The following is a 13,964-nucleotide window of genomic DNA, read 5'->3' as shown; positions in this document are numbered from 1 at the left end:
TGCTCTAGAACCTGTGTTAAATGCACACATTATCTTATTTAATCCTCACATACATCGACCCTGATTTTACAACCAAGGAGACTGAGAGAGGATAAGTCACCTGACCAAGGTCTCACAGATAGTCAGTGACAGAGCTGGGATTTGAACCCAGCCTGTCTAACTCTGATGGCCGAGTGCTTTACTGCCTCATTATACAACCATCACCACATTACAGAAGGACCAAAATATAAATTACCATCTACTGCAAAGTTATGCCAGGATTCTATTGTCAACACAAGGAAAAGGAAGGAATGATGTTCAGATTATGAAAATCCTCATGTGAATGAACTTGAAATAGAAAATCAGGAAAGCCTTTGGCCAAGTTTAGAAATCCCTGGAACTCCTTTGATTCTGCTATTGAAACCTCATTTGAGCATTTCCAGTTTATTTTTAGTTCTCACCAGGCACCATATCCTGGATCAGTAAAGCAGATTTTAAACATCCTTATGAGGAATTTTGATATAAGTGAGATTTTTTAACTGAGTGTGAAAGAAATGCAGCTAAACTACAAGACAAGAATATCTAAAATAAATAAGAGCCCAATGTTTAAGCAGTAAGTGTCCACACCTATGAAAGCCTATTGGGCTTTGCTGTGACTGGTCCTCCTGAAAGACTGAGATCCCCCAGAATCTTCACCTGTTCCTCAAGTCTGTTGTCCCTGGCCTGAGCCTGGAACCTGAAGGCTCTATAATTTACTTAGCACCCTTTCCTAACACTGTCTGAAACCCCAGCAAGGACAACGCAGATCTCTAGACTTTGCAAACACTCCTATAATCCTTATGGTTTGACCCTGGTTGATTGCCTGTATGGAATATAACACCTAGTTGGTCATGCAGGCCAAAATCAGAAAATGGAAGTAGAGATACACACCATAAGTATCAAGTCAGTTGGGTTAGTGAATTCTGCTCACCATGACCTGTAGTTAGCAGGTTTTCATACCTGTGAGCCAGGAACACCCTTGGGTTTACACTCAATATGTCATCATGGACAGTGGTCCTAATACAAGGTCATTTGTTCTCCTGCCGGCACCTTGCTCACCTTCTGAGGCTGTCTGGGAAGAATAGTCACCTTCCACCTCTCCTGTAAATCTTCCAGGCACAGCCTCTCTAGCTACTTGTGTTAACATGCATCACGCCATACGTCATGCTGTGAATCATAACCATGGGAAGAAAAGAGGTAAAGACAAACAAACTTATCTTGTTACCTATTGTGACAAGATCATCATTTTCTTCCACATAACTGTTTCCTCAAGAAAAGAAATAGAGTGAAGTGGAAACATTATTGGATGAAGATCTACTATATAGCACAGGGAACTATACTCAATATCTTGTAATAACCTATAATGGAAAAGCATGTGTGTGTGTGTATAACTGAATCACTTTGTTGTACACTTGAAACTAATACAACATTGTAAGTTAACTGTACTTCAATTTAAAAAATTACTGGAATATGGCAAACTGTTTATAAAGTTGGGTAGTGTACAAGGTGTGATCATTATATAATTCTATGCAATCATTTCATGATTTTTTACTACTTCATAATAAATAAAATATTAAAGAGAAATAATCTGGACTGAGTTTCTTGCTTTTATTTCCAACTCTCCTGCTCACCAGGGGGTCCCGAGCCACAAAGAACTGAATCCTACCAACAACCATGTGAGTTTGGATGTGGATCCTTCCCCATTCAAGCTTTAAGATGAGACCTCAGCACTGACTGTCACACTGATTATGGCCTCATGAGAGATGTAAAAGCAGAGCCCCCAATTAAGTCATGCCTGCATTCCTGACCCACAGAAACTGTGAGATAATAAATGTGCGTTATTTAAGCCACTAAGTTTGTGGTAATATTGTTACACAGTGATAGATAACTGATGCAGTGTTTATACCGGGAGATGGCAAGCCTCCTCTCCTTTTAGGTCATCAGTGTAGGGGAGCTGGGGAGTTTATAGAATACTTTTGCCTGAGTGCCACCCTCAGAGACTCTGATTTAATTGGTTTGAGTTGTGGCCTGGATATTAAAATTTTTGAAACTACTCAGAGGATTCTAACGTGCTACAAAATATGAGAACCACTGCAAAGGTAGTAATCTCACGTCTCCCTTCTTTTTCAACTGTCATCTTTTTTGCTATTCTCAGATTCTCTCCAAAAAGCACCTCACTTCAATACTCACTTCAGACTCTATGGAATGCCTGGGTATGCACAATCCTTCCTTCCTTGCACATGCTCATTCTTTAACACTTTGTTCCAGTCAAATAGCATTGACAAACCCAGACAGTTGTAGGGTATCCACAGAAAGGGACACTCAGAAAAGGGATAAGTAGTTCTCTGTGACTCCTGCGCCACGACCCAACAGTAATGGTAACCAGCTGGGGAAATGTAAGATGGCTGTGTCTGTCAGGAAGGAAGGAGGAGTAGGAAAGCTGGGATGAGGTACAACTTTTTTGACCCATTAGTTACACATCCTGGCACTGTTTAAGAAGTTGCAAGAAACCATCAAATATTCTAGCTTATAAGTTTAACAAGTAATAAAATAAGAGCCACCATCAGAGAACATACAGTAAATGCTGGGTCTGTATCCTCATCACTCAGTAAATGCTGAGTCAGATATTTCTTTGAGAAACCTGTGGCCTTGCCCCTTCCTTTGATAAGTCGCCTCATAATGCTTATCTCTTCCTCAGAGCCTGTATTTAATGTCTATGCGCGTCTGGGTGTAATATATAAAAATATCAATTGTTAAGTTATTTTTGCTAGTTAGGATGGCTGGTGGCTGACTTGTTCTGACTGATAAATGTGTTTTTGATTTGTCTTTGCCATATGTCACAGAGGACACTGGGTAGAAATCTGCCCAGAGCGATATGATTATTACATTAATGATTTGGAAACTTGAGGCCCCCAAGCCACAGTGCACAATAACCTGACTTGGGGGAGAAAATCCTGCTCTGGCTGGAGGCCAGGGGGACAGCTGACAAGGAACATAGCTTGCCTGTGTGCAACTGGCTTCCTGCTCTGCTCCACGCATCGTGCTCTGCTGACCCTCGACCACAGAAGAGCAGCCTTCCTGCCCGTCTGCAAACACTGCTGCTGACTATGAATGATCCTTGCCCTCTCTCCCGACCCTAGCTGCTAAACTATGCTAGAAGTTAGACATTGATTTATTGCTTAGTTTGCTGTTAAAATTGGCCTATATAAAAAGGAAAGCAATTTTAACAGTACCTTGCTGTGAGAGTTTTTAATCCCTTCTTAACACTTCTCCTGGACAAAAGAACCTTTAGGTTAAGGCGGCAGTATACCTCACTCCCCACAGAGCTAAATTGCTCTGTGCCCCACCCAGAGTGCCATCTCTCAGAGGCAGTAAAACATAGTAGGTGGGAACATGCACTTTGGCATTAATAGAGTAAGGTTTCCCAGCTCCACCATTTATCAGCTAATGACCTTTGGGCATGATACTCAACCTCTCTAGGCCTCTGCTTTCTCACCTGCTCAGCACGGTACCTGGCACATGTTAAGCGCTCAATGAATGGGAGCTATTATCATCGTTATTTACCTTTTTTCACCCAGAGGTGTGATGGATCCAGCCGTGTATTCACAGACTGGGTTACAGTCCACCCAAATTGGAATTTATTATCTCTATCCCCATCCATTCCCTCAAAGAGGAGGTCAAGCCCGGGATAGTGGTTTTGTTCTTAGCCACCCATCCATATATTTCTATTTATAGAAGTTAGAAGCCCCATCAGTTCTTAACAAGTACCATTTGTACGTGCAAAGCATAGTGTCAGGTGCTGGAAGAGACAAAAACACAATATTTGTGAGCTTAGAAGTGGATCCTTTCCCATTTAAGCTTTCAGATGAGACCTCAGCTCTGAGGACACTGATCACAGCCTCACAGGGGAACTTGAAGCAGAGCCCCAATTTAGTCACGCCTGAATTCCTGACCCACATAAATTGTGAGATAATAAATGTGTATTGTTTGGGAATGTAAATTGGTGCAGCCACTATGGAAAACAGTATGGAAGTTTCTCAAAAAACTAAATATAGAACTATCATATGACCCAGCAATTCCACTCCTGGGTATTTATCAAAAAAAAAACACAAACACTAGTTCAGAAAGATACATGCACCCCAATGTTCACAGCAGCACTATTTACAGTTGCTAAGATATAGAAACAACCTAGGTGTCCATCAACAGATGAATGGATAAAGAAGATGTGGTATGTATATACAATGGACTATTAGCCATAAAAAAGAATGAAATTTTGCCACTTGCAACAACATGGATGGACTTAGAGAGTATTATGCTAAGTCAAATAAGTCAGACAGAGGAAGACAAATACTGTATCATATCACTTATATGTGGAATCTAAAAAATATAATAAACTAGTGAATATAGCAAAAAAGAAACAGACTCACAGATATAGAGAACAAACTAGTGGTTACCAGTGGGGAGAGGGAAGGGAGGAGGGGCAAGATAGGAGTAGGGGATTAAGAGGTACAAACTACTATGTATAAAATCAATAAGCTATAAGGATACAACACAGGGAATATAGCCAATATTTTATAATAACTATAAATGGAATATAATCTTTAAGAACTGTGAATCACTATGTTGTACACCTGAAACTTATATAATATTGTACATCGACTATACCTCAATTTTTTAAAAAGATAAATAAATATGTGTTGTTTAAGCCACTAAGTCTGTGGTAATATTGTTACTAGAGGTGCCTGCCTTAGCTGGGGAAATATGACATGTCTTCTGTGTTAACCCACAGTAGGAGGTAGCAATTGACAAGTGGTAGAAAAATATATTTAATTCCCAAAGTGATCTATGGTTAATCTACATGTGGAATTCTCACTATGTAATGGTAAGTAATAAATCCTAGCATACAGTATTGAGAGCTTATTTGTGTATGTTTAAACTGAGATGATAATTGTTAATAACATTTTTAAACTTTGTAGCAGGTAGGTATGTGCTATCTTTAGTCATCCAATAAATATACAAGATAAATAGATGCATAAGGTAGGATTTAAAAATCTATACCTGTGCAAATTTTAGTACTGTCATACCGTTAGCTTTGGCTTCCACAATCTAGGGAAGAGTAAAGTTTTGATTTGTTTTGACACATCAACCATTTTTTGGACTAAGAATATGCCTGGGTGGAGTTGAGCCATGGTGCTACAGGGTCCATGCTTGAGGAATGATGAGGGAAGAAGCCCTCTAATTCTAAGCAGCTTAGCCCCGATTTGGGCAAAGCCAAGTGTGAGAACTATAAAGGTTTTTCTGGCCTCCCATAATCCTCTGCAAACTGTATTATGGAAATGATGGTAATTACTTCAAAGTCCCTGGTGATTACTGGGTCTTTGGTGCTGTTCATTGTCAATTCACCTCAGCCAACCAGCTGTCTCACGGACTTGCCTTTTGTACCAAACCTTTAATGAAACTGGCATTTGTGTCAATAAACTTTAAGTCCATCTTTGCTGAGATAATTATGTAGGTCACTCAAATTTCCGCTACTTCAAATAATTATAGACTTTTAGCCTCGAATATAAGGTGATGATTAAAGGAGAAGGAATCAGGGGTCCCCATGTCGAAGTCAATTAGATGAAAATGCTGGCAGTTCTCAGATCAGGCCTCTGATTTGAATGCACAAGCCTTTGGGCTATATCAGGGCTTCACAAAGAATAAGTCACTCATAAAATACACATTTGTTTGGCTGAACCATGATCTAATTTGCAGACACAACAATTTCACCATATTAGCTGTTAAGGGGAAAAGGTCTTTCATGAACACCATCATAAAGACTGCTTTGTGGTCCAATGGCATCGAGCATCAACAACCAGAGTGCAATTCCATTTTCCCAACGAAGAGCAAAGATTACAGCAGAAACCACTGTATAGATTTCAAAACTATCCACATCCATGGACTAAAGACAAATTTTACAGTTTCACTAGATTTCTTTTCCGTGGCTTGGTAAAACTTCAAGGGACCAACTTTTAGCCATTTCATGTACTTGTCCCTATATATTTAAGGTAACAAAATTCACTAATTTCAAAAAGAACGCATGGTCTCATTTTGGTCAAAAGCTTGAAATGTTCAGAAAAAAAAAAAAAAAAAACCTTTGGAGACCAGGAAATCATGACGCTTAAATCCCTTTCCTTCTGTGGACTAGAAAGACAAAGCCCTTTATTAATCACCCCCGCCTCCACTGCCATCTCCACCTGTCAACATTTAAAACTGGAGACTAATGGTAGACAGGCTTCTCCTGCAGGTCGTAATTGCCTTTCCAACAGAGAAGCTATCTCCAAAGCAACCAAGATACGAGCTATGAACTCAAGCTGCGACTCTCTATGTAAATTGCTTGCACTGAAATTGAAATTTCCCAAAAGAAAGCCGCACTGATTCAATCTATTAAATGCATTCGTATCTCAGATGCAGGGATGTACTCTGGCAGCTAAGGAATTGTCCATACTCCATACATTGTACACAGAGATAAGACCCAAGCGCTTTTTAACCTGACCTTAAATTTAAAAAGAAATCCTGTCATTATTCATAATTCAATAATCATTGCTCATGACTTAAAAGTAGCCTGACTGTCCACAGCTGCCCACATTAGTCCCAGAATGAAATAATGGCGTTTCATACACCATCATCTCACAGTAGCTCGTTTTTTCCTTATTAGCTTTGTCATGCTTTTGTGCAATGTATTTTTGGTCTTTGGCATGCCTTGCCTATTCAGTATTAAATGTTCCCATAAGTTTTCCTGTTTGGTTTTGTTTTGTTTGCTTAATGTTTTTTGTTTGTTTTTGCCATAAACTCCTCTACTCCAGAAACAGAATCTAGGATCAGATAACGTTCTGTTGCACTAAGGCAACATTATTATTGTTCAGTCAATAGACAATTCACCTAAACGACCCCGCCAGGGGATGAGATACGTGAACCCTTGGGGCCCACGGTTTGGTGAGCACTTGACACAGTCTTCCAGATCACTGAATCACTCACGCATCATGTGGCCCACGTCCACCTCCATCAAGTATCACCAGTCCTTTCCTCTCTTGGGCCCACCTTACTCCCCCCGCCTCTCCACCTCCCCACACTTGATACCTTTAAGCTCCCTCAAACTCTGTTTATGAAAATCAAGGAAAAGGGAAATAAACATAAGAGACTCACTCTGTGTCAGAGTGCCCCGCAATATTCATTCTCTCCTTCTCCCATTGCAATACAACTCTTGACTTTTAGCTGGGCCCACGGCTGCCTGGAATATAGTTAGGGATGCCATGAGACTAATTCAAGCCAATAGCATATAAACAGAAGCTTCTTTTTGGCAATGTTTGGGAAATTCCATTAAAATGTGGCTGGCTTGAGCCATTTGCCCCATTTCTTCTTTTCCCTTTTCTCCAATCCTGCTATATCTGGCAAATATGGCTAGAGTTCCAGCCACCAAATTGGTGCAAGAAGTCAAGGGCCATACCCTATGGCAGAGAACTCTATGTAACAGAGCCACCATACCAGCCCTGGACTGTCTATCTCCAGACCTTCATGTGAAGGAGAAACACTTTTGTCTTGTTTAAGCCACAATTACTTGGCATGCCTGTTACTTGCAATGGAATTTGGTCTTACCTATAGGCACTCTCTGATTTTCATTAGCACCAGGGGCTAATTTTGTTTGTGTCTACGTTCAGATCATGAATCTTTTAAGCACCTGGTAAGATCATGCACTTGACAAATATCTGACAAACTCATTAAAAGACTAACCCATTAGTAAAGAAAAAGCTTATTTAATTTATTCATTTAATGCCAAAAATATCAGAATTTCAACAAATGAGAACAAAAAAGCATGTCTCACTTTTTGTAAGCAAATTTTTATGGAATTCAGGAATCTAGCTTCAGAAGTCTGCTCACTGTGTGATTTCACTTTCTGGGACTCACTTTGCTCATTTGTAAGATGGGCCCCTTGTTCTCAGGGGGCTGAGAACTGGGGAGGGAGCAGGACCAAAAGAGAACCTAGTGGGTGAACCTCTTAGCTCTGCAGCCCCTGCTTCATCCCAAGCAGTTCCACAGAAGATTTTGTTTTATAAGGAAATGAGAATCTTAAAAAAATCACTGGACCAGATAATCTATAAGAACCCTTCCAGTTCTGACATTTGATGATTAGAAAGACTCCCACATGGCCAGAATGAGGCAGGTGGTAGCACTGCTGTGAGCTGAGTCAAACTGGGAATGGCATTGTCCTGGATGTGTTGCCAAAGGCAAAGCCTGAGCCGCGGAAGGGATGGGAAGATGTCAGATCCAGCAGGGAGGTTACAGGACAGGGTTGCTCTCTTCTGTTTGGCTCCAGTTATGCATTTAAACACAAGGACAAGTACATATTCAAGAATAGACATTTACTTAATAGATGCATATTAAAGGCTAAACACTGATGAATAGTTATACATGTTACAACTGAACTGAGCAGATGTTGCCTTGATGTGGCTCATCTCATTTATTCATGAGACGTTTAAGCAGAGGAAGGAGTGGAGGGGCTGAGCCGTGTCACTGGCCCGCATGCGAGGCTCGCTAGGGGCGGGCCCGGCTGGAGAGGCCCTTGCTCCTAGAGCAGTGACATGGGAACAGCCCTGCCAGCTCCACCCCAGACGTGACACAGACACTGGTCTGGGAGCCAGGAGACCCTGGGCTGCTCTCAGTTCTGCTTCTTCATCAAGTCATTCTCCCTCACTGAGTTTGTTTCCTCTTCTGTAAATGAGCAGAGGTTGGGCTAGATAATCTTGAAAGTACTTTTAGTTCTGAAATTCCAGCGTTTACTCTGTAAAATGGGGGGGGGGGAGTATGGAATGCTTTTTCTCCACTTGTGACATGCCTCTGCATAGAGGAAACTGCCCTAGAGGGACACTTGCAGACACTTTTCACTCCTTGACTCACACCGTATCTGTGGAGGTGGGGACTTAGCTGGTTGGTCACTTTGGGGAGAACGAGGGGGTGAATTTGACTCCATCCTTCCTGCCTGGCAGAGGGGGCAAGTGGCTGGCCTCCGCTGCCACTGCCGTCTCCATCCGGCACTGGCTCAGACAGGGTGGGTGTCCCTCCTCCCAGCAGGCCCTCTGGGCTACACCCCATGCACACATCCCTCCACCTGCCTCCGTGTGACTTCCCCTCACAGTCTGAATGTTGACGTGTCCACACGTCAGCATCCGAGGGGGTCCCTCTGTCCGGGTGATTCTTTTATTAAACAACCTTGTGAGGGAGGTACTATTATCCCCATTTTACACAGGAAGAAATTGAGACTCAGAGTTTAATTAACTTATTCACAGTCTCACAGCTGGGCAATATTGTCTACCTCATAAGGTTGGTATAAGAATTGTACAAGCCATTTGTCAACATGGCTTTTTTTTGTTTTGTTTTGCTTTTAATAAATTTATTTATTCATTTATTTATTTTTGGCTGTGTTGGGTCTTCGTTGCTGCGTGCGGGCTTTCTCTAGTTGCGGCGAGCGAGGGCTACTCTTCGTTGCGGTGTGCGGGCTTCTCACTGCGGTGGCTTCTCTTGTTGCGGAGCACGGGCTCTAGGCGCACGGGCTTCAGTAGTTCTAGCACGCGGGCTCAGTAGTTGTGGCTCATGGGCTCTAGAGTGCAGGCTCAGTAGTTGTGGTGCACGGGCTTAGTTGCTCCACGGCACATGGGATCTTCCAGATCAGGGCTCGAACCCGTGTCCCCTGCATCGGCAGGAAGATTCTTAACCACTGCGCCACCAGGGAAGCCCCTGTCAACATGGTTTTTAAGGTAGTATCTTTGAGGCCTGGCTGTCCGACATGAATGAGGATCACATGATGCAGCCTCTCTAGAGAGCAGCCCCCCATCGGCAGCCTAGTGGGTAAAGGGACAAACCTGTCTTCAAAGTCACAGCTCCAAGAACCCTCCATCTACTCCTCACCCAGTTCCTGCGCAGGTGCAGCTAGCTGAGCAGAGGTGAGAGGTGGGGCCCCCAGGTTCCTGAGGAAACCACTTCTCTCAGTGGATGCCTGGTGCCTGGAGGAGAGGTTCAGGTGGGCAGGCTTGCAGTCTGGCCAAGTTTCTCTCAGGAGGTGCAGCTCACCTGGGAGCCCCACCTGAGGGTGACCTCCCACCCTCCCTGTCAGAGAAGAGAAACTCCCCCTGGTGAAGCCGTCAGCTGCAGTTAGAATGAACGGTCTTCAAACTCCAGCAGCCCCTCGCTTAAACATCACCTCCTCCAGAGCTGTCTTCAACCATCTGGATCAGCGGTTCTCAACCCTGAGGGCCCCGAGAATCCCCCAAGAGGGCTTTAAAAAACAATGATGTCTGGACCCCATCCCTCCCCAGGCCAATCAGAATCTCTGCGGTTGGCCACAGAGGCCAGGGTTGGGGACCGCTGTTCAGGACAAAGCTCAGCCCTTACCGCCCCCAGGCCCACATCCCACTTTGATGCAGTTTAACAGATGCCACAGCCGTCATGTTTACCTGGATGGCTACACTCTCTGCTAACTTGTGACCTCCCACCACAGCAGGGAGTGCGCGCTGCCCCCCTCTCCAGTGCTTGACACAGTTCCTGATGTTCGGCAGCAGCTCAAATCACGTTTGGTGAATGAAATCAAATAGCAATAACTTGGAATTCAGGATGTTTTCCCCAAAAAAGCCAATAGATTTTTATATTGAAAATTAAGGACAAGTATATATGCTTGCATATGTATGTCTCATAGTTTCATAGTTGAAAAACATAGTCACAAACAGCTCACACGATTCTTACATAAACCCTGTGAGGTAGGTACTATTGCCCAGCTGTGAGAACTGGGGCAAGTTAATCAAACTCTGAGCCTCAGTTTCGTCTTCTTTAAAATGGGGATAATAGTGCCTCCCTCATAAGGTTATTAAGAAGATTAAATGAAATAACCCTAGCACTTAGCACACTGCCTGGCCCACAGAGAGGGTTCCAGAAAGCTAGCTATTGTTATTGCTATTACCGTTACCATTCCCTTCATGTTACAGCAGGTAAACTGAGGCTCAAATAGATAAAGACTTGACCAAGATCCCACAGGACTCAAACCAAAGTCTTTTGACTATCAATCTTGTATTCTTTTATATGCCATGTTCAGAATATTCTTTGGAGATAGGGAGAGGCAGGCAATAGCAGCCTGCTTTTCCGACGGGAACATAAATGACTGAAAGAGGTGATTTGCCTGGAAGCCATACGGCTAATGGCTCAGCACCATGCAGAGGGAAGAGCCCTGGATCAGAAATCAGGGGATTTCTCCCTGTTCCCACAGTGGACTTTCACCAGGCCACATCTTCTCCCCGTGCCTCGGTGCCTGCCCCTAGCCTGGGGGACTGACAAGGCGACCACGAAGCATCCACAGCCCTGCCAGTCCAGGGCTGTGTGTGAGCTGCATCCAGGGGCCTCTCAGCACAGCAGGCAGCAGGTGTGCCTGTGAACTTCAGCCCTGCCCTTGGGCCAAGCAGCGCATCCACGCTGAGCCCAAGCACAGGAGACAGTAAGTCAGTTCCCCGCCCCCACCCCTGAATGCCTGGCTCTCCAGGGAGCCGTGGAAAGATGAGGCTGCCCCTGGGACTCCCCTCCCCTGGCCAGGCTGCCGCATTCATTATGCACATCCTCAGCTGGGAGGCTCTGGGGAGCCTGATCCAGGAGCTGACAGTCTCAGGTTCTTCCTCTGGAGCATTCTGCAAGGTGGTAAACAGACACTAGCGAGCCTCCAGCTCCTCCGTGATGTGCCGCACTGTCTCTCTCACAGGTTTTGTCAGTAGCCGAGCTCCGCTATTCCAGGAAAAGTGGCTCTGGCCTTCCTCTTAGCCCAAGAACAAAAGGAAACTAGGCAGAGAGCTTTATGGAAAACCAGGCAGAAAAAATTTTAAAAAAGACCCCCAAACCATACCAAAATATTTCTGTTAGTTCATTAGTTATTTCTGAGTGATTTTTTCTTTGTGCTGTCCTAGGATTTTTTTTTTCTTTTTGTGAGTAGGTAGTAGTAGTAGTTCTCCAAAGAGAAAAAGTCCACAACAATTTTTCATGTTTATCCAGGCAGGAGTTCATGAAGGCATGAATTGCCTGAGCTTCTTGCTTTCATTCTTGCTGCTGCCAGGAGAATCTAAGCTGTGGGCAGAGAAGGGCCTCCAGAGAAGCCCAGCACCCGGGGACAGGCAGGGCCATCTTAGATGACCCAGGCGCCCGAGAGCCACGGGCCCTGAGAAGTGGGACAGAACCAGACACCACTCACTCAGATGAAATGACTGGGACAGCCCGTCCCCCTGCCCTGAGGCCACCTGTAGGTCAGCACATTCCTTCTCCCCAACTAGCTGGTACCTGGATATGACTGTCCATGGATGGCCTCTGGCCAGGCATGAGCTGTTCTCCAGGGCTTCTCTCCCTTAACGACTCACAGCCATCAGGAGCTCAGGTTCAGGACAGACATCTACCCTATGACTCCCTACCCACCAGAAGCTCTAGCATTTTGCCTGTTAATTCAGTATCTCATCTTCACAAATCCAGGGACAGATCTTCAGAAGCCCCAGAGCAGTGAGGAAGAATGGCTATCCTTCATAGAGCACCCCCAATATGCCAGGATGTTTACATACCTTCCTTCCTTCCTTCCTTCATTCAGCAAATACCTATTGACTTCCTGCTATGGGCCAAGCAGTATGCTATGTTTGGGGCTGGGGATACTCTACTGAGTAATATGGATAAAGCTCCAACCCATGGGGAGTTAACAGACTTTATCTCAAATCCTCTGTAGAAATCTGCACAGGTGATAATATTGTTTCTATTTTACAGTTGAGAAAATGAGGCTTACAGATATTAAATAACTTGCCCCAAGGTCACACAGCCAGAAAGGAACAGAGCCAAGACTTGAACCCAGATGGGTCTGAACTCCAAAGTGTACTTCTACCACACTACAGCATTTCTTAGCAAACCCAGAACAGGCCCCTCAGCTCCGCACTTCTGGGGCTTCACCAGCTAAATCGTACACACTGGAAAGGATGCCTTACATTTCTCTGCACCTTCATCATGCCGAGCACAATATTTGTTGCATAACAGACGCCTAATAAATAGGTGAATGAACTATTTTAATATACTAACTCACTTTGAGCCCCCGGACAACTCACCTACCCTTTCCATCTTCATCTCTAGTCACTACTCTCTCTTCTTCACAGCCAAAGTGTTAAGGAGTTTTAAAGAGTTACAATCTCTAGTCAACTTCCTCACATGCCACTCACTCCTCAGCCTTTTCTGGCCCCGGCTCTACACCCCCAAGCCCAAAATGCTCTCTGCAAGACGGTCAGTCACTTCTTTGTCATTAGATCCAGTAGGCCAGACCCATTTTACTTCTCCTTTCAGCAGCGTGCAAATCTGCTCATCACTTCCCTGCTTTAAATTATTTCAGTGGATTCCTCCTTGATTCAAACTCCTTGAAATTCTGTTGCCTTGGCTGCCGGGACTCTGGTTTTCCTCCTGCTCTGGCTGCTCCTCCCTGGTTCGTTTTTCATGACTCTCCCATTGCTCCTCAATAAATGTGGGTGCTTCCCAGGGTTCCAGCCCAGGCCCTCTTCTCACCTCACTGCCTCCACTCTCCCTGGGCAACCACACTCAAATGCATCTCTGTCAATTTCCACTTCCTGCCCAGACCTCTCACCCAACGTGGACACAGTGGCCCTCTCCCCAGACTCAAACCTGAACTCAATGCTCCCCTCCCACAAAGCTGTCCTCCTTCCTGTGTTACATGAAGAATTAATCCCTGCCCCCTGCCCGCCCATCACCCAGACACTGGAACCTCCTCCTCCGCTCTTGCCTTCACCTTCAATCTGGCACCAAACCCTATTGATTCTACTCCTCAGTAACGTCTTTAATTGTCCACTTCTCTCTCTCTTAAGACCACCACCTAGGGCTTCCCTGGTGGCGCAGTGGTTGAG

Source organism: Monodon monoceros, unplaced genomic scaffold, assembly GCF_005190385.1.
Source record: "Monodon monoceros isolate NGI ecotype Baffin Bay Population unplaced genomic scaffold, NGI_Narwhal_1 Super_Scaffold_12, whole genome shotgun sequence".
NCBI lineage: Eukaryota > Metazoa > Chordata > Mammalia > Artiodactyla > Monodontidae > Monodon > Monodon monoceros.
The sequence above is the reverse complement of the archived record's forward strand: the minus strand, read 5'-3'. Positions refer to the sequence as shown.